The sequence below is a fragment of the Rhodnius prolixus genome, unplaced genomic scaffold (genome assembly GCF_049639745.1).
Source record: "Rhodnius prolixus isolate KJV_2025 unplaced genomic scaffold, Rpr scaffold_9, whole genome shotgun sequence".
Lineage (NCBI taxonomy): Eukaryota > Metazoa > Arthropoda > Insecta > Hemiptera > Reduviidae > Rhodnius > Rhodnius prolixus.
In genome coordinates this window covers 12650038-12672187 of record NW_027411604.1, presented here as the reverse complement: position 1 = coordinate 12672187, position 22150 = coordinate 12650038, and the positions used below count along the sequence as shown (strand labels likewise).

Here is a 22150-nt window from a genome sequence, read left to right as displayed (position 1 = left end):
ACAAAGCTGCCTAGTAGGAGGAAAAAATTCTACAAAGAGAAGTTACAGTGAACAAAAGCTGTCACAGTACAACCAAGAGTTTCAAGCTGTCTTCCGCTAGAGTCTTTAATGAAGTGGTAGTTCCTACAAGATGCTGATATACAAATACACATTTGATTTGATAAAACGCATATTTAGCTTCTAATTATTGTTGTTATTTTCTCTTACCCCTTGTAAGAAGAAGTCTTGCCATCGTAAGGATTTCCTTGACTTTAAACTATCACTACAAAACTAGAGACAAACAGACCATTGTAGGACAGTGATCGTCTAGGGCCTATCGTCGGAGCGACAAAGCTAAAACTAAACCTTTCAGGGAGAGACTTCTTCACTTATTTCAGAAGAGTGGGTTCGTGTCGGGATTGGCACCCCGATGTAAGTGTGAAACGGTAGTAACAATGAATGTTGGGTAAATGATTATGTATGTAAATAAGGTTTTATCTTAGATTTGGTTATTAATATGATGCGAAGAATATCAAGTGCTCCATCACAAATCACTCAAAGTGTTAATAAATTGAAAGTGAGTGGACGAGGAAATGCATTTTAGGTATGATTTATTGTGTGTGATTGTATTTATTTGGATGAATGCATTTCATTATATGCATGAGTCTGTTTTCTAATAGAAGTGTGTTTTAGAATGAAGGTAGTTTAAATAATTTGTTTTTCTCTTTTGAGCAATATAGGGTTCGATTCCTCATTCGCAAAGGGCTACTATAAGATAGTGGATTCCCAGGCCACTATTTGGTGAAGGGTGCGGAAGCATAACTTCCTTTTTTCCAAACTTAATAAAACCCATTGTATGAATCAGAACATTTTTATTTGTTTCTTTATAATGTAGGTGCATGCCTAAAGTTTTGTTTTACGTAGTTTTGAAGATAAAATCAGATAGGTGACGTCCGCCATTCTCCATAGACTGAGTAAACCGATTTCTGGCGTTTGTCATGACTCTTGCCAGCATAGTACAGCAATTTGTTCCTGGATGTTGGTCTTTAAATCTTGTAGGGTCCCTGGACGGTCACAGTGTGGTGTGCAATTTCCTCAGCTGGAATTATTGGTCCCCTGGTTCTTTGAGAAAAATGAAGTCGCAGTGACAGTGAATTCGGACCGGTATGTAAACATGTTACAGGATTTTTTTTCCACGGCGGACTTAGGGGACATTTGGTTCCAACAAGACGGAGCAATGGCACACACTTCAAGAGCATCGATGGATGTTTTGAGGGAACACTTCCCAGAGCGCCTCATCTCAATTAGGGGCGATTTGGAGTGGCCGGCCCGCTCTCCCGATTTGGCCCCTTGTGATTTTTTTTCTATGGTTTTTTTTTTTTTGAAATCCCGTGTTTATGTGAACCGTACAAGGACCCTACAAGATTTGAAGACCAACATCCAGGAAGAAATTGCCAACATAACGCCTGCTATGCTGGCAAGAGTCATGACAAACGCAAGAAATCGGTTTACTCAGTCTATGGAGAATGGCGGAGGTCACCTATCTGATCTTATCTTCAAAACTATGTAAAACAAAACATTAGACATGCACCTACATTATAAAGGAACAAATAAAAATGTTCTGATTCATACAATGGGTTTTATTAAGTTTTGAAAAAAGGAAGTTATGCTGCCGCATCCAGCTTTATGGTTTGCTGTAACTTGCAACTTAGCGCCACAAATAAAACTTAATTGGTTACATATTTTTGACACACATGGCATTACCGTGAACGGATTTGGCCTCAAACAAGGACTCTAAAATGTATCTTCAAAACTGTACCAATTTGCGAGCGAAACAAGACAAACTTAGACATTAATTTTACTTTAAAAGATTACTCTAGTCCAGGGGAGTACCCAGTGCATTGGCCATAATCTAACAGATGGACTACAGGACCGAGATTGAATGATTAAGGAAGACAGAAGAGAAAAACCCTGTATCTAGGGAGTTGAACAAGAAGACCAACTTCCAACTTTCTGTGCCAAGAATAAATCATAACCGCACTCGCAGAACGGTTAGGCAGTTCTAGTGAAGGGTATTAGTACTTCAGATAAAAGGTAAGCAGCTGCCCCTGAGGCTGGGAATACATAACAGTTTGTACTTTTGAGGAACAGCATAATAGAGGAAGAAGACAAATTTAAACAGTTTTTGGTCACAAAATTAAACTTTAGTTCTTAGTAGATGCAACCTCCATTTTGTTTATTTTTTTTTAAAATATTCTTTTAATAATGTTATTACGAATAAGAGCTGGCTCACAAGAATATCTCTGAATAAAGGTCATTCTAGCTTGAAAGAGGTGTACCAGAATAAATAATTAAGGAAGCACTGCACTTCCCTTTAAATGGAAACTATAGATTTCATATTTTTTATCCCATATTCTTTTTTCAGCTACTTTAAATTACTTATCAGGGATTTTTACTGTAAAAACATGGTTAAAATTAATTCAATAAAATAGGTACTTTGGAAAAAAAACAAACCAAAACGGAAATATCCGTGGAAATAATAGTGGTAATTCCGGTTCTTCAAATTTAATATTTTATTTGCATATTAAATTCGTATTAGCATTTTTTTTAATACAGGTCTAGCAAATGATTTTTGACCTTCAGGGCATTGCCTGGGTAGGTGAAGCTCGTCGTAGCCGGGACGATAATAAGAATAATGGTTACATCCGCCAGCAAAACTTGGGTCATGGCCAAAGGTTGCTAAGGATATGGGAAAGGAAAGTGTCGTGGAAAATATTTGGACAAAATGCCAAACTCAGATGTCTGTACAGTGAAGAGGATCTGTTATAATGTATTAGACCCAGGTAGCTAGAAGATGTGGAAAGAATGGTGACTTAGAGATTTCTCAGACGCAAGCTGTGCGTAAAACTAGAAGAAACCAGAGGAATAGTTCGTTTAAGGTGGAAAGATGACGTGGAGGAGGATCTGATAAATGTGGGAAGGAGAAGATAATGTCAGGAATAGGGGCGATGAATTGGCGTCGGAGTGGGTCCAGATCTGGTCAGAACAAAGCGCGAATGAAAGAAAAAGATTTGGTAGATGATGAGAACTATAACACGGTCACAATACTAAGGGAAAGTAAAAATATCAATGTAAATTTAAAAAAAGATATAATTTGATAAAAAAAAAAATCTCTAGTTGGAGATTAAGTTAATGCAAATAGAGATAAAAACCCCGGGTTTACACCCAAAATCATGTCGAGAATGGGAGCCGAGACATTGAGCCGGAACTCTTTAAACTTAATTCTCCAATACCCGCTCCATAATACTCTGGTAATTCCTGGAGTTACAGTTGGCCAACCAATAGTGGGTTAAAAGCTTTTACCGTTCAGCCTGGAACCTTTCTCTTAATTTCATCCTCACCAACACACAGATAGTTATCTAGTACACAAAATTTCAGTACATGAGCTTTTTTGCCAACTAACTTCTGTAACTCTAAGGACTTTTTGCAAAACCTCAACTAATACCCATTCCTCCAATAGAATAGAAACCACATTGCCAAAGTTATATATAATTCAAGTAAATTAATTAAAACAGAAAACTAATTTAAATGAAGCTATAACTTCATCTTCCCAAGATAAGTATCAGCATTTCAAGTATTCAAAAAGTAATAAGTGAAATGAGGAAGGAAAATTGAAACATGAAGCGCTCCTGTCGGTAATTATGAGAAACTCAAGAAGAAATATCCAAAGTTACACAATTTAAAACCATTTTCGAGCCCAAAAAATGTAAATAGTGAAATTATAATCAATTATAAAAAAAAAAGATTAGATTTGAGAATGCATTACAAGTTAATAAATTTACGAGAAATATTTTGTAAAATATTAGAAATTAAATCGTGAGAACTGGCAAGTTACGACACTGACCACAGTAGCACTGAGCAACTTTTAAGCAATTCTTCAATGATAAATTACTGATCTTATTCCACTATTCTAAACATTTAACCGAATTTTAATAATAATTTCATGTTAAATCAAGTCTTACCTTGTTTAAAAAACATACAAAAGCACAGCAGGTACTGAACCAGCTCAAGTCAGTGCACTTAAATTCTTACATTAATTCATCTATAAATTACAACATAATTTGCACTGAATATGAACGCCACACACTAATAATAACTTAAACACAATTTTTACAACAATATTTCACTTTAGAAACTGATTATTCACACAAAAAACAAATTAAGTTAACAAAGTGAGATGACTCAACGTAAAAAAAAAGATGTCCGCCGGTAACTGGCCAAAGCAACTGGGTGCAAAGAGGATCAAAACAGTGTGACCAACTTAACTTTATAAATTATATTATTATATGTTAAAGTACTTAGTAAGGCGACTAATGGCAGATACAACTGTTCGAAAGACTGTGGCATAGATCTCTTACTTCTTTTCAAACTACATGGAAGAATACGTAAACAATTGCTTATTAATTAAATTAGAGATTTTGTGAAGCATTTATTATTATTGTTCTTGGAAACTTTACAGTCGCCATTAAATATTAAAGAATTCTAGCTCGAATAAAGGTATAGTGGGAACACTCACACGACTTTTCTTCTATGTTTCTGTAACTAATTCATTTTCTTTCAAATAAAGGTTAGAGATCTTTGTTTATGTAATCTATTTTTCATTAAATAATTTTTGGTAATGTTTTAATGTGATTATGATGTAATTATTGATTTTCTGGTTAAATGTCCCTTTTTTTAAAAAAAGTATTTCCATACATCTTTCTCTTTGGTGTTTTAAGAGAACAAAAACTTCTTTGTTTTCCTAATATTTAGGTGAATATATTGTGCTTACATCTACTCTCTTTTATCGTAAAAGTTTTTTGTGATCCAAAACGTGCTTTTTTTAATCGTATTTTTTCTGACCATATGACGATAAAAATTAAAAATAATTCAAAAAGAGAGAACACCTATGGTAAAAAGTGAAAGGCGAGGAAAGGGAAATAGTGCCTCCTGTATAAATATTTTTTTTAAAAAAAAAGCAGCTACGGTACATAATGGTGTCTAGATAACCCTTTGAAGGGCATATACTCGTATATGAGAGAAAGAAAGAGGTAATATGGTAGGGTCTTCATGGGACGAGAGAATAAGGGCGGAAGGATGTCACTGGAGAATGTTGGACTGTCCACTCTCTGACATATTTCACACTTAAATTTAATTAGTGGCCACTCTATCTGTCTCTGCCTCTTCATGACTTCCAAACTATATACTCATATGTACATGAAAATAGGCAGTCTATAGAACCGCTTTATATATTTAAAAAGAAGAAGATAATTCATGGTTAGTTCACGTGTACTAATAAAAGTAAGACTAATTGTTTGTTTGAAATTAGCACTACCACGATTTAATATTTAATTTATTATTATATTTTATATCACCCAGAATATCGTACCCATTAAGGGTTGAAAAACACCTGACATATGCACTCTAATTTCCTCCTCTAGTGAATTTATTAATATTTATACATGCTTCATCATTATTAATCTCTCTCTCTCTCTCTCTCTCACTCTCTCTTTCTCTCTCCATGTGCGAATAATTCATTTCAAAAAATTCATTAATTCTCGTTTTTTTTACCCGAAAAACATTTGAACTATAAAAGCCAGATTTTGCTAACGTTAGAACAGTTTTAACAATTTATTATCTTTTTTTCTATCTCACATGTTAGCCCTTTATAATTTCCAAATTCATGCTGAGAATGTATAAAACAAGGGAAATGTAATAAAATACTTTTTCCTAACGCGCCTCCGGGACTTCCGGTACAGGAAGTCAGTAGTTTACCACATGACTGATGTTTGATAAGTGTTTCAATAATTAATATTGAGAAAAAGTAATATGTAATAAAAAGAAATAATAATAATATATTTTGTTTAAAGAATGCTGCTTACTAACTAGTTCAAAATTAAACACTATGCTCGTTCCCAGGACAATTCAAGGCTGGTTTGGGACTGTCTGGATGCCCTGAAGGAGATTAGTGGACCAGAATAAGGTCTTTCTGGTTTGGGTACCTGATCATTCAGGACACAAGAGAAACGAAGTGGCAGATTTATTGGCCTGGGAAGGCTCTGCGGGGGTCACTTCGTTGGCCCGGAGCCCTGTTTTGGGATTTCGAAATGTGTTAAGTCTGCGGCCATTAACTTATGGGTGCAGAGTAGGGCTCAAGAGTGGTGGCTTGCCGAGGCAAGTGGAGGCAGATGGACTGCACGGCTCATTGGCAATCCTTCTGTGTGGGCCGGAAGAGAGCATGGCGAGGTCGACTACTACCTCACCCAGTTTCTTACAGGGCACAGGTTGTTCACCTCGTACCCTGTATAGTATGGGGAAAGTTGCGAGACCCGTCATGTGTCTTCGGAGACTCTGTCCTCGATGACGCCCATCACACATTCTTTCTGCATGATAGATGGGTGCCGGAGAGGGCGAGCTTGGAGCAAGAGATCGGGCGAATCAAGCCCGAAAATATAGTAGGGATAATGCTCTCCCACAGAGTCGGCTGGGATAGGGTGGCGACCTTTCTGAAGGCAGTCTTGATAAGAAAGAAGCAGGAGCTGGATTTCCGTCTGCTCCGGTCGTTCCAGAGAGGTTCATTTTAGAGGCTAACTACAAAATTAATCCGTCAAGGCCGTGGGGCTATAAGGATAATTGTAGGCCTATTAACTGGCCACTGCAGGCTCAGGAAACACATGCATCGCATGGGCCTGGCAGATAATAGCCTTTGTAGGTTCTGTCAGAAAGAAGAGGAAGCGGCACTGCACGTGTTGTGTCAGTGTAAGGGGCTTGTCCTGGCTAAGGATGTTACTTCTCGGGAGTAGAAAAACCAAGGCCTGTGAGCTTTACCCATGAGTCGCTCTCCAGAATTAAGAGTCTGATTAAACGGACAGGTCTGGAGGGTGAGCTTTAGAGTGAGGGGAGCCACAATAGATCCAAAGAGGTCGCAGTGGCATAGGCTTTGAGGTCGCCCTAATTTAATCTATTCTATTCTATTCTAACACTATGCTTTAATTTTTATTTAAGTAGAGGAGAAGGTGGTAATATGGGACAGTCTTTTTTTACCTTGCATATTTTGAACACTACTGAATTTAAAATCTACTCTGAAGTAAAATCATAGACATACATTATTTGTGTCTTTGCAAATTTGGAGTCCTGAGTGGATTACAGCAAGGAGTCTGGAGTTACACTGAACAAGTCTATCGTGGTGCCATATTGGGTTTTCAGAAAGTGTGGTCGTAATATGGGGACACACATAATAATTATAGTTAATGTTCTCCATTTCTCCATGAATTGTAAAAATAAGCCTTAAATATGCCCCAAAACTATATTTTACACAATTAGGGACAAAAGTTAGGATGTAATCAGTTTTCTCAGAGAAATGTAAATAAATCTTTGAAATGATCTTTTTAGGCCCTTTACATGAAACACTAGTTTCGTCCTCAGTGCCACTTTTCACACTTGTTCGGCAGACGATTAAAACTTGACAAACAACGCTGTCCCATAATACCACCATACACCGCGTACAATATAACCTCAGATTTTTTCCAATATTTGAAATCCATAATACTGGCAATTAAAAATCACTTTCTACATTTTTAATGTCTAAGGAAAATTATTCTAGCTTTCCTCGATATTAACCAAAAGCAGAGGAAAATCTTATGGAAACTTTTTAGCATTGACAAAATCAACACGGCCCTCTCTTAGACAAAGCTGCCACTCGATTGTCGGCGCTGCCTTCTGCAGCAGCTTTTGAAAATGACTTTTTATTGGCAAGAATTATTACTTCAAAGAAGTAAATGGACAAATTTTCCAGGTTTCCTAATTTAACAAATTACTCCAGAAGACAAACCAATTTAAAAGTAATGTTACCATCTATTCAATAACCCTAGCATACCAACTGTAAGACTTATTCAATGACAATAATTCAAGAATTAAAAAACTATGTGAGATTTTTAATGAAATACCCAAGCAAAGAAAGGTCGTCTCCGCTGGTTAGGTCATGTAGAGAGAGAAAGGAGGAGGAAAGACTGCCTAAAAGGCTCCTCTATGGTCGGACCCGGTGGAGATCGCCGGAGAGGAAGACCTCGCTTGCGCTGGCTGGACGATCTCCAGGATGACCTCACCTCAATTGGTGTCAAGCGTTGGAGAAGCTTGTGGACGAGGCCTGGGTCCTTTAGGACTGTTGCGCCATGTATAGATAGAAGCAAATTAAATTGAAAAAAAAAGAAGACTATTTTACCAACTTTAAAAGGAAAACAGTTTTCTAATCACTTTTTTATCAGGCGGGGCTTTACGACCAACTACCAATTAGGTGTCGTGGACGGAGGCGACTAGCAAACATAGTTTACTGTAAATTTCTTTTATTAACCATTAAATAAAATCCAAGGCCTTGACCGGGAATCGAACCCAGTACCACAATACAATTAATCACTGAAAATTTGGGATAAAAAATGTTTTAAATTCAATAAATACTTTTTCTTTTTATTAAAATGTTTTCAGTTCTGAAGAAGGCTGGATATCAGTCGAAACGTTCCCTTTTCAGCCTAATTACACTGTTATACAATAACATTGGGAGACAATTATTTTTTTTTTAATTTTTGTAAATCTCCATTAAAAATAGTCTTAAAAAATTAGGATACTAGAAATTAAAAGAAGTCTTTAAATTCATTATTATTTTAAAAATATCATCAACATCCTTCGTCTTACCGTCCAATTAGTTTATTACCTGTACTAGGAAAAATTTTCGAAAAACTTCTTCTCAAACAAATCCTTCCTATCCTCGAAAACTCTAATGTAATCCCAGATCATCAGTTTGGATTTAGACGTAACCACTCTACTATTCAACAATGTCATCGAGTAGTGGACATAATTGCATCCTCTCTTGAAAAGAAAGAATGTTGTTCAGGGGCTTTCCTTGATGTGCAGCAGGCCTTCGATAGAGTATGGCACACTGGCCTCCTGTGGAAGCTTAAAAATATTTTACCTGCCACGTTTTATTTAATCATAAAATCTTACTTGTCCGACAGGTACTTCAGAGTGCAAATAGGATCTTCTTTCTCCCCACTTAAGCATATCGACGCTGGAGTTCCACAGGGCAGCATTCTGGTTCCTATTCTCTACTCCATTTACACTTCAGACATACCAGCTGATACTAACACTACACTTCTCACATACGCAGATCACACCGCCTTACTGTCCACTAATCATGATCCAGTACTTGCTCACAGAAATCTGCAGTCACATCTCTCCTCCTTAGAACAGTGGTTCAAGAGATGGGCTATTAAACTTAATGAAACCAAGTCTCAAAATATCACCTTCACTCTTCGTCGCATTACTCTTCCTCCAGTCATATATAACCTAACACCTCTACCAGTAGTTAACGTTGCCCGCTACCTTGGGCTTTACTTAGACCGCAGGCTTTCTTGGAACCCCCACACTAGACTTAAAAGAACAGAACTGAACAGACGCTATCGACAACTTAAAAGACTCTTAGACGACAGATCAAAACTCTCTCTGGACAACAAAAGACTAATTTATACATCTATTTTAAAACCCATCTGGGCGTATGGAATAGAGCTGTGGGGGTTCAACCAAACGCACAAATCTCCAAAGGATTCAATCTCTACAATCTAAAATTCTTCGAACTATTGTAAACGCTCCTTTTTATGTCTCCAACCTGGACTATACACACTGACCTAAACATTCCTTTTGTCACACAAGTTGCTAAAACAAGATACAGAAAACTCCACTACAACCTGCAATCTCATATAAATCCTCTAGCTAAAAATCTTTCTTCTAGAACTCTTCCTGACAACCCGATAAGACGCCTTAAGAGACAGTGGACTCGTGATCTCCTCTCAAGTGAAGAGAGCGACTAATAGCCTATTTTGGAGTGTTACCGCTAGGTAACTTCTCCACTCGTATTCTTCTGTTATTGTTGTTACTTATAGCGCCAACGCGCTGATTGTAGCAAAAATAAACGCAAAAAAAAAAAATATTTTAAAAAATTACCGATATATTATATATCGATTGAAAAGGATTAAGAGAGACCAATTAATAATAATTATATAGAAAGATAATAATTATATTGACAAAATAAATAAACGCGTATCAAAACAAACCACTTAGTTAAGAGGACATCAGCGTGGAAGTATAATTTTCCAAGCCTCTGATCATAAAGATATTTTATATATAAGTGGCGATGAAGGGAGAGGAGATCAACTGTGATAGGAAAGCGATACGGCTTATACGAGTAGCATGAACATCGCAGATAAATAACAGAATACTTTAGTTTAATATTAATCGCCCGGCTGACTGGCCAGTTATATAGTAGCACACTCCACTGGCTAACAATATCATGGGGGGTCTGTTCTATAGCCGCACAAACAATCGCATGTTCCAACTTTTATCATTTTGTTTAATCAAATTATTTCTAGTGGAAAACAGTGATTATTAATCTTGATTCATCTATGCCTTCAAAAAATAATAAATAAATATATAAAATAAAATAAATAAAAAATAAGATGATTATGGCTAACTCTCAGGAAATTATTCTGGAATCATTTTATATTCTCCTCTCTTCGTTTTATAGGAACAAAAAAAAAGGTTATCTCAAGATGAATCACTTTGATTAGTAATGAAATGCTTTCACAAACTTAGTGAAACTCAGAACCAAGAAAAAAAGAAAATTGGTAAACCAATTTATTTATTTTCCCCAATAAGATAACGATGCTTGAAAATATTGAGGAAAATTGGAGGGAAAAAATGAATTTTAATAAATGTTTTCTGTAGGAGTTTAAATAATTTTAAAATCATTAAATTTAATAATTAATAAAGACAACTGAGTTTGGTTGGATGTACAATTGATTTTATAGATTTCAATGAAATAGAAATAAATAACTGAAAAATGATTTGTTTTATTCTGGATAATCAGAAATTAGAAGCAGTAATTAATCCAAAAAATTTAGAAACTGAGGCGCTTGTAGGAGGGGGTACTGCAATCGTCCATCCTTACCAATAATATTGAAAATTTGAAGAATAGGTAAGTTATAGTGTATAACAGCTTTATTATTATTATTCCCATTATTATGGCTATTCCATACTGCTGTACGGAGTGAAGTTTGGATACAAAGAACGGGAAGCGTTCAAGATCGCCTCTTCCTATCGAACGGTCTCGGAGCCTGCGGCACTGGTGGTGGCTACAGTGATCCCCATCGATTTGATGGCCCAGGAACGTAAGATGGCTTATGATTTAAGGGAAGTCCTTGGAAGATCGGAGGCGAAAATGGTGGCCAGGGATCGCTCAATTCGGTCCTGGCATGAGAGGTGGCGGACGAACGTCCGAGGCAGATGGACTGCACGGCTCATTGGCAACCCTTCTGTGTGGGCCTCACCCAGTTTCTTGGAGGGCACAGGTTGTTCACCTCATAACCTGTATAGTATGGGGAAAGTTGCGAGACCCGTCATGTGTCTTCGGAGACTCTGTCCTCGATGACGCCCATCATACATTCTTTCTGTGTGATAGATGGGTGCCGGAGAGGGCGAGCTTGGAGCAAGAGATCGGGCGAATCAAGCCCGTAAATATAGTAGGGATTATGCTCTCCCACAGAGTCGGCTGGGATAGGATGGCGACCTTTGTGAAGGCAGTCTTGATAAGAAAGAAGCAGGAGCTGGATTTCCGTCTGCTCTGGTCGTTCCAGAGAGGTGTATGAAGGCCGTTAGGAGCTCGTATGAGCTATTTTGAGGCACCACCCTGAAGTACGAGTAATGCGTAAGTGGTACCAAGGTGGGTTTCTGTGCCTCTATGGGAGGAGGGTTTTTTAGTGGGTGAGGGTCCCACATACCGTGGGCATTTCTCCCATGATGATGCATAATGCATTTTTCCCCCTCCATAAATAAATAAAAAAAATATTATTATTATTATTTTTAACGATTTAAGGCGCGTCAACATCTAAGATTATTGGCGCCCGGAGCTTTTTTCAGTGCACAGCCGGCCTCCGGACTGTGTTCTCTCGTTACAGACAGTACTGTCCATCACCGGACGTGAGCTGTAAGAAGCTCCTAGGAAGAGAAAATCTAAGGGTCAGCAGCTGGATTCGACCCCGGGACCTCCGTGTGGGAATCCAGTACGCCTATCCCTTCCCTATTATTATTATTATTATTATTATTATTCCTATTATTATTGCTATCATTATTATTATGATATATATGTTTTTATTATTTAAGGCGCGTCAACATCACAGGTTATTGGCTCCTGCAGCTTAATATTTTTTTATTGTAACTCTCGTTACAAATAACACTGTCCATCACCGGACAGTAAGATGCACCTAGGCCAGGGGTCGGCAACCTACGGCTCGCGAGCCACATGCGGCTCTTTGGATGTGAAGCTGCGGCTCTTTAGTTCCATACGCAAATATTATTTATTTTATATAAAAAAAAAAAAACATTTAAAAATCGTCCTGAATCGATTAACGAGGATTAGGCACCGATTCTATCGCTCAGCCACTTGTACTCGCTTATCACCGCACCCCTCCCCTGTGACACGCGTCGTTACTGTAGTCAGTCCGTCGGAAGCTCTCGATTGGCGCCGTCGTCGGATGTTTCTATGTACGTTTTAATTCGCTTTCGACGCAAGACAATTTGGCGTCTTCACCAGTGTTTTGGCTGTGACGTATAGTTTGTTGTTTCAAGTAAAAGAGTTAGAAGCGACTTATCTTCTCAAAGTTATGTATGTACATACACATACGAGTATATAGGACTGGCGCCATTTTCATTCAAACACAGGTTTAGTTATTATTTATTTGTTTATTAACTTTGCAATATGTGAAAATAAATATATAAAACGTTTAAATGGTATTGAATATCATAAAATAATAATCTGTGAGTACAAATGGTCTACAGAGTTGTTTACATTATCATCCTTGCGGCTCTTGGTAAGATTTATTAAAATTATTTTAGGAGAAACGGCTCTCTTCCTAAAATAGGTTGCCGACCCCTGACCTAGGGAAAAGAAAATCTAGCAGCTGGATTCGAAACCGGAATACTCCACCTGGTGAAACAAGAAATTTCCCACCATTTAGCTAAAAGCTCTTCCCTAAACTATAAAGGAATACTTTCAAATAATTATTATTTATAAAAATAATGGAACAGTAACTGAATGAATGGTGGTTATGAAGGAAGACTTGTAACTTTATATGTCACACCGCAATCTAACAATTTTACGATGCAACGAAACTGGGGATAAGAAAATCGTTAAACTCCGCATCCTGTTGCACAAGGGCTAATCAATCTGTAAAGGGTCTATTTCCCGTCTAAAATTTTCCCCCAAGTCTTTTTTTGCGTGTTATTTCCGCTTTCACCAAGTTCCAGAGGCCTTTTGCGATCCATTTCAATGGCCACCCTATTGCAATGGATATATTATTTTCAATAAAAAAATAATAATAAAAATATTTCTAATTATATTAGAAAAGTTTAAACAGTTTTATCTATCACCCAAAATATTCCAACGATTAAGCACTTTTTTTTTATAATTTGTCTAAAATAAACTGTCAAATTTTCACACTTTAAAATTACAAACAAATAAATCTTTAACTTTCATCTCGTATTTCATTTATTAAAATATATATTTTTGTTTTGTTTTTAATCTACAGCTCTGGGATCCCTGTTGCACAGCTCTGGGAGTACTTTAAATGATTAAATCCTATTTTATTTGCCCATAAATGTTGTTTTTGTTCTATTTTCCAAAAAAAACTAAAAAAAAAAAAATACAAACAAATCCCCAATTAGTTTAATTGACTTTTCTAATAGAGCTTTATGAATTAATAAATCTACTGACGATAAATTAGTATAATTTAAAAACTAGTTAAAAAAATAATAAAAATAAAATAAATAAAATGGAGGTACGAATTATTTTCAGAACTAATATTATTTTAAAAATATAATAGTGTTCTGTAGTTGGCTGCCACTAGGTGAGGGGGGGAGAAGTAAACAAACAGAAACATAAACAAAAACATAAACAAAAAACGGCAGAAATAACCTCGAGATAGAGTTTTGAATATAAACTGAGATAAAATTGGAAACGAAATTTTTTTTTAAAGAAAATTTATTAATTTAATTTTTACAGCAAACGGATTTTTAGCCTCGCAGATGGATCTAAAAATAATAATAATAATAATAAAAAAGGGTAAGGGAAACAAAAAAAAAAAAAAATAACCTCAAAGTGATAACTGCTTTGCGTTGTACTACTTTAATTTCACTAATGGCCACGTGTACAGAGTGTGGACCCGGGAGATGAATAGTAGAACGTAGAGGGGATTTAGGAACAAGGAGGAGAGGCTGCACGCTATCCTCTAGTAAAACTGGTGAAAGGATCTTGGGGAACAGCCAGGACAGCTACACGAATTATATTTAACTTTGAAAAAGTTTTATTTCTGACTAAATAAATATATATATATATATATATATTTCCTGTGAGATTGCTTTTTCTTTTAGTAAAACTGTTGCCGTTTTCCTGTATTAATACACTCGTATTGTTGTTATGTGCTTAGTTTATTAAAATGAACTTACAAACAAACAACTAGCTCACACTGCTACCAACTTATTCACCCCCCTACAATATTCCACAAGGACAACTTTATAAAACACAAAAACTCTTCTATACAACTTATTGTCTCCAACCTTTTGTACTTTGTATGAACTTTAATCTTAATTTTATAGTCAACTTAATTTATCTTATTGTATATATAACTTTTGTTACATTTTAATGTTTTCTTTATTTAATTTTGTACAGCGAAGTGTCCTCTCATAGACCCATTAGTCTCCTCCCAGTGCTATCCAAAATCCTTGAAAAGCTCCTACTTAAACGCATAATTCCCATTTTAGAATCCCATAGAATTATCCCTAATCACCAATTTGGTTTCCGATCCCAACACTCCACTATACAACAATGTTTCCGAGTAGTGGATAAAATATCCTCTGCTTTAGAAAAAAAAAAATTCCGTCTGAGTGCATTTCTGGACGTAGCACAGGCTGGTACCCAGGACTGTTGTACAAGCTGAAGCAGTTCCTTCCCACTCATTATTACCAAATCCTTCAATCCTATTTGACAGGTCGCTACTTCAAGGTTAGATGTGGCATTGAATTCTCTGATGCTAAGCGCATCCAAGCCGGCGTACCGCAAGGAAGCATCCTTGGCCCAATTCTATATCTAGTGTACACTGCTGACATCCCCACACACCCACATACCTTAATTACAACCTATGCAGACGATACCGCAATATTATCCTCAAATCCCAATCCATCTGAAGCCTCCACATATATTATCCAAGAACACCTTGATCTCATTTCCGCTTGGTGCAAAAAATGGAAAATTAGACTAAACGAAGACAAATGCCAACAAATAACATTCACCTTACGTAGACAAACTTGCCCCCCACTACTCATACACAACAGAGAATTACCGACCTCCACTCAAGTACGCTACCTAGGACTGTATTTAGACAGTCGACTTACATGGAACCCGCACACTAGACTGAAAAGACAAGAACTCAATAGACGATACGGACAACTACGAAGACTGCTAGGGCGGAGATCAACCATGAACGTACAGAACAAACTGACTCTATACAAGACACTACTAAGACCCATCTAGACCTACGGAGCTGAGCTGTGGGGCTCTGTGAAACCTTCCAACATCCAAAGAATCCAATCCTTTCAATCTAAAGTCCTTCGGCAAATCGACAAACGCTCCTTATTATGTATCCAATTTAACCCTCCACACAGACCTCAATATCCCTTTTGTCAATGACCTAATCCAGTCTCGCTTCCTTAATTTCCATAATAGCCTAACCATACATCCTAATCCCACCGCACAAGCCTTATCCACAGCAACCCATCCCGACAGTCCTCCACGACGCCTGAAACGACGTTGGCCCCGTGACCTTTTACCTATTTCCTAAACTTCCTTCCAACCCCTAGAGAGTTCCAGCATTGGCTGGCCCCTCTCAGCATGCCTTCCCGATTGTGGCGCTGGGTCCTCGGATGCAGCCTAAAATCTGTGCATAACTAAATTATGACCTCATTTACTGGATGTATATGTATACAGGTTGTAAATAAATAAATATATACAATAAAAATAATAATAATAATAATTTTGTATAATTTAGAAAAAGTTTTTATTGATACTAAGAAATCTGGCGCGCAAAATTTACAAGAATTTCTCTTAATGCAGTACAACCTCGATTAACCGGCCCTCGGTTAACCGGGATCAAGTTGAGTCATCATAAGAACACCTGTATCGTAACCTAGGTTAGATTTGGAGCAAAAATGAGTTTTCTACAGCAGATAACTTTCTTTTGCTCCAAACAGAAAAGATGACGCCATCAATCAAACAAAAATTTTTATATTAGGTTTATTTAATGTTTATATTAGGTAGATATTATTTTTATCTCTTTAACAAAAACTTAAAGTTTAAAATGTTAAGTATAAGGGTTGATTAAACGCCAAAAGGTACACAAATCAGCTAGTACCCAACATTTCATTCATGCGTAGCTGATATAATTTAAGTAATTTTGCTGCATTAACTTTTTCTTCACATTTTTTTAGAAATTATTAGATGTCACAGACCCTTATGCTGGCCATTTTCATCTACAAAATATTTGTTCAAGTAGCACTGTAGATTGACAGTAATATCTATTAATCTATAATAATCAAACTATTAATTACATGTTAGAAAGAAAACGTTATAAAAAATATAAAAAAATTAGGCTAAAAAATTCAAAAACTTTTTTTAAAAAATGCTTATATCAACATACATCAATGATTTTGTTTATTTTATTTATTTATTTTATTTTATTTATTTTATTTTATTTATTTTTTTAAATCGTCGGTTTAAGTTCATTCTTCGATTAAAGTAATTGTTATTTTATGTAGTAGTCAAACGTTTATAATAATAGGTAATAATTATCTGGCTTTATCGCAAATAATATAGTTTTCTTCAATTACACTCTCAATGTAGCTGTTCTTCTCACAATGTTGTATATATGTAATATAAAATAAATAAGATATGCATATTTTTAGGGCAGCTAATTATTCTAGTATTTTACTATAAGTAAAATTAGAGAGACTAAATTAAATTACAATTTATTGAGAAATGAATAATTGTTGAATAATCTACTTGTTATTAACTGTGAGTTATTTGTGCTCACGAATATTTCGGTAAGACGAATTCAAGACTGAAATATTCTGTTAAATCCGTGATTCAAATTTAAACAGTAGCCGACTCTAACTTTGTTTTTCTCTACTTTAACATGAATGTATATGTGACTACTAAGAATAAAGGGCATATTAAAGATAAATCCAAAGAATAATTTGAAATGAAGTTAAAATAAAGTACCTATTTAAAAACGAAGATATAATATACATTTTATCATAATTATAACAAAATAATATTATGAATGATCTGGCCAGCATAAGGGTCTGTGACATCTAATAATTTCTAAAAAAATGTGAAGAAAAAGTTAATGCAGCAAAATTACTTAAATTATATCAGCTAAGCATGAATGAAATGTTGGGTACTAGCTGATTTGTGTACCTTTTGGCGTTTAATCAACCCTTATACTTAACATTTTAAACTTTAAGTTTTTGTTAAAGAGATTTTTGTACCTTTTGGATAGATTTTCATTTTTGTCTATTTTACAAAGTTACTTATCTGCTTCACAGATTTTTTTAAAATTTAGAATAAGCAATTCTATCATTATAATCTGATAAGGTGTTAAGTCGGAACCATAACTACCATTGGAGAGATCTTTTTAAAGAATGATTATAGTTGCCATCCTCAATAACAATTTTTTTGAGAAAGCGTTTTGAATAAAATAGGAAGGTATTTGTACGTAAAAAGCAAAATTAAACTGCGATTTCAGTACTTCCTCTTAAGAGGAGTAAGAAAAATAAACTGCGATTACAGTACTTCTCCCTAAAAGGCAAAGATTTTGAATCGAACGACAATTCATTAATGTAAATAGGTTCACCCATTGATAATTTTAACGATTGCAGTACTTCCTCTTAGTAGGTGCAAGAGCTTGATGGCCCTTCACAGCCAAGTAGAGGAGCTTTAACAACTTATTCGAGCTGAATTTTATCAAAGTCGGACTAAGCGTTATAGAAATATTGGTAATAATAGTTTTAGAAAGGTCCTTACTTGGGTGGGGCGAACTCCCCTCCTTATGAGGCTCAGCGTTCAGACTTTTAAAGTGCAAATCTGTACAAAATTTCGATTCGAATGACACTTCATTCATGACAATCGGTTCTCGTGTCGATAATTTGAAACGATTGCTATACTTTCCCTTAACAAGTGTAAGAGCTGATCGCCGCTTTAATGTTACGTAGAGGAGCCCTAACTCTATCATCCTACCAAATTATTTCAAAATCGGGCTAAGATTTACAGAGTAATTAGTAATAATAATTTTGGAGGGGGCCTTACATAAAGGGGGCTAACTCCTCTCCTATTCGATGTACATCGTCGAGACCCCCAAAAGGCACATCTACATAAAATTCCGAATCGAATGACACCTCATTCATGAAAATCGGTTCGTGCGTTTAGGCGCTACGTTGTTTACAAAAAAGGTAACAACAACAACAACAACAACAACAACAACAACAACAACAACAACAACAAGAAGAACAAGAACAACAACAATTTTTGAAAATGTAGTTTTTGTGCATTTTTCGCATCGTTTTTCTCGAAAACTAATTAATCTATGTTATTACGAAAAAATTACAGTTATAAAGGAGGATTTGCCCTATATTATAAAGAAAATTTGGGAATTTTATCTTTTATAGAAAAAGAGAAAAAAATTGTCAAAGTTGGGTGTTTTTCAACATTACGCTTTTTCGAGCAGTTTTTGACGATCAACCCTTATACAACTGTCCTACCGGACAGTTTTAATTATTTTTTTAATTTCTTTTGTAGATCAGCTGGTTCGCCATTGTACGTGTCAGTGTGTTTAAATTTTGCTCTGCAAACTTATTAATTTATTAAGTGTTTCTAGTGACTATTTAATGTTAAATTGTTTCTTATTTTGTTTATTGTTATTGTTTCTTTTTGTTAGACATTGAAGTGCGATGACACATTGACAATTTTTGTAAATAGTTTAATTTGAATAGACTTATTTTTCGTAGGTTAGGTAAGTTATTTGAATTTAAAATTTTTAGTAGTGATTGGACACTTAGTTCCAATAGTAGCCGCATGGCTCAAATGGAACTTACAAATTCACCAGGCATTGAATCACATGGTTCGTGCAGTGCTAGTGGTATTTTCACTAGTAATAATAATACAACTAGTAATGATGTTTTGGATAAAACAAATAAATCAGTGAAAAGGTCAAGCACTAATAAATCTGAAATTCTGAAAAATAAAAATAAAATAAAAACCAAAAGCACTGATGGGCAAAGAAAGTTGACTCGAACCCAGTCTCTACAGTCAGTTAATTCCGCTGTTTCCACTACCCCTTTCAGTAATACTATCAATTTCTGCACACCTAATCCTTTTGCACCTTTAAGTGTAAAAGATGACGGAGAAATCCCGAACGCTAATGCATCGGCCGGTGAGAAAAAATCACCTAAGCCTCCTCCAATATATATCTCAAACGTGGAAGACTACTTACAATTCTGCACTACACTAACTCAACTTCTTGGACCTTCATCTTTCGATTGTAAATCGAGAGTTGACAAGGTAATGTTATCAACAAAGACCATTGAGGGGTACAGAGCAGCAATTAAGTTCTTACAAGAAAATAAAGCACAATACCACACTTATCAGCTAAAGCAAGAAAAGGCGTTTAGGGTGGTATTAAGAAATCTACACCACACTATTCCAACGGAAGCCATCAAAGAGGATCTGGAAAGATTAGGGCACAAAGTGAGAAATGTCAGCAACGTGAAGCACCCTGCTACTAAAGCATCACTTCCTCTGTTTTTTGTAGACTTGGAACCACAAGAGAATAACCAGGAAATATTCAAGATCACGTCAGTCCTGTACACTCGAGTTAAAGTTGAGGAACCCTACAAAACAGAGGAAATAATTCAATGTAAAAGATGCATGCAGTATGGCCACAGCAAATCTTACTGCAATTATACTCCTAGGTGCAAAAAATGCGCTAAGTATCATTTTTCCTCTGAGTGTCTCCAGCCTAGGGACATCCCACCTACATGTGCGCTGTGCCAAGAAAGGCATTATGCTACCTACAGGGGCTGCACAGTGCATAAAGATCTTCAGCGACTTCGGAGAAAGTCAAGGGACCAAAACGGCCGCAGTCCGCAGTTGCGTTCACAACAGGGAGCTGCTCCACCACCTACTCCAAAAGACTTTCCTCCATTACCTCAGAAGGTCCCTACAACTACAACTTCGCATCCGCATCCATCTCAGCCTCCAACTTATCAAAGGCCTTCTTACGCTGGAGTCGCGGGGTCTCCGACTAACCTTTCATCCGCTTCTACTGACGTTACTATTGTACTGACCTCTTTCATTTCTGAATTCAAATCACTCATCAATCCTCTCATCAGCCTTCTCACTACCTTAGTGACTGATCTCATTCCTCGACTTGTAAAATAAATTCCTCTTCACTTCATTTCCCCCCACACTCACTAGCAATACTTCTTTGGAACGCAAACGGGCTGAATTCCCACAAAGACGAACTAGACATTTTCTTACATGACAAACTAATTGACGTAGCCCTAATTACGGAGACACACTTTACCGGACGATCTTACTGCAACGTAACTGACTACACTACTTATAGAGCAGACCACCCGGACGATACTGCCCATGGTGGCGCAGCCATTCTCATCCGCTCCTCTTTAATTCACAGCCTGCTCCTCACTGAGCAAACTGATGCTCTCCAGTCCGTGGCAGTTACATTGTCTTGCCAGCCATTCTCTCTGAATGTGGCAGCGGTGTACTGTCCGCCTAACAAAGCAATATCATCACAAGAATTTAGTACTTTCTTTGGCAAACTGGGGCCAAAATTCTTGGCAGGTGGGGACTATAACGCTAAACATCCGCAGTGGGGTTGTCGCACAACTAATCCTAGAGGACGCACCCTACTCAATGTTCTTTCTTCCTCTAACTACAATGTATTGTCTCCTGATCAACCAACTTACTGGCCGACAGCTCTCTCTAAACTGCCTGACATCCTAGACATTTTCGTTACCTCTCAGACTTCTTCACAGTGTACAGACATCTACACTCTTACTGATCTTTCTTCTGACCACAGTCCTGTGCTGTTGGTACTAACTGCGACACCTAAGACACTTCCGCCTCGCCCTTCTCTAATTACGGGACCTGTTGACTGGGACAACTTCCAAACTTTACTTGACACTAAACTTAATCTATCTCTCTCTTTAAAAACTGCTGACGAAGTTGATGAAGCAGTTTACACTCTGACCAACGCAATACAGACTTCCATCTGGGAATCGACTACTCACTTACATCGGAAGAATACTAGACAATATAACTTACCTATAGAAACACGAATACTCATAAGAGAAAAAAGGAGAGCTCGAGCCCTCTGGCAACGGACTCGTTATCCTAGTGACAAACGGATATACTTTAGACTCACAAGACAACTGAAAAGAAATTTACAAAAGCTAAAAATTGAAAAATATGACGCCTTCATTACAAACCTGACTACAAACCGTAAATCTCTCTGGACAGCTACACGCAGGCTGCTGTCCTACAAACATACTCCTTCTCCACTCAGACGGGAAGACGGGACTTGGGCGAAATCGGACGAGGACAAAGCTACACTGTTTGCTCATCACTTGACAAATGTCTTTACACCTCATCCTGATATGACGGACGACATACACATGGATGAAATACAAACAGACCTGGACGTTCCACTTCCTCTCGCACTACCACCAAAAGCCTTTACTCCTTCTGACGTTAAATACACTATCAAGAATCTTCCATCTAGAAAGTCTCCAGGATATGACCTCATCACCTCTGAAATTCTCCGCCACCTACCTAAAAAAGCTATCATCTTCCTCACCTACATTTACAACTCTGTCCTTCGTACTACATACTTTCCGCTATCCTGGAAGTATTCAGTGGTGCGAATGATTCCAAAACCTGGAAAACCAGCTCACCTACCCT

General features: G+C 36.7%; 1 protein-coding gene across 3 annotated transcripts in view; it reads right to left on the bottom strand.

Annotated features, from left to right (window-relative positions):
• LOC141453907 (uncharacterized) overlaps positions 1 to 22150 on the bottom strand; it is a 637650-nt gene that overhangs the window by 594924 nt on the left and 20576 nt on the right. Inside the window, exon 1 of one of the 3 annotated variants that reach the window (XM_074127532.1) lies at positions 4002 to 4502. The exons of the other annotated variants lie outside the window; for them this stretch is intronic. The gene's annotated coding sequence lies outside the window, so the exon portion shown is untranslated. Of the gene's footprint in view, positions 1 to 4001; positions 4503 to 22150 lie in introns of those variants that run through there. 3 annotated transcript variants of the gene reach the window in all.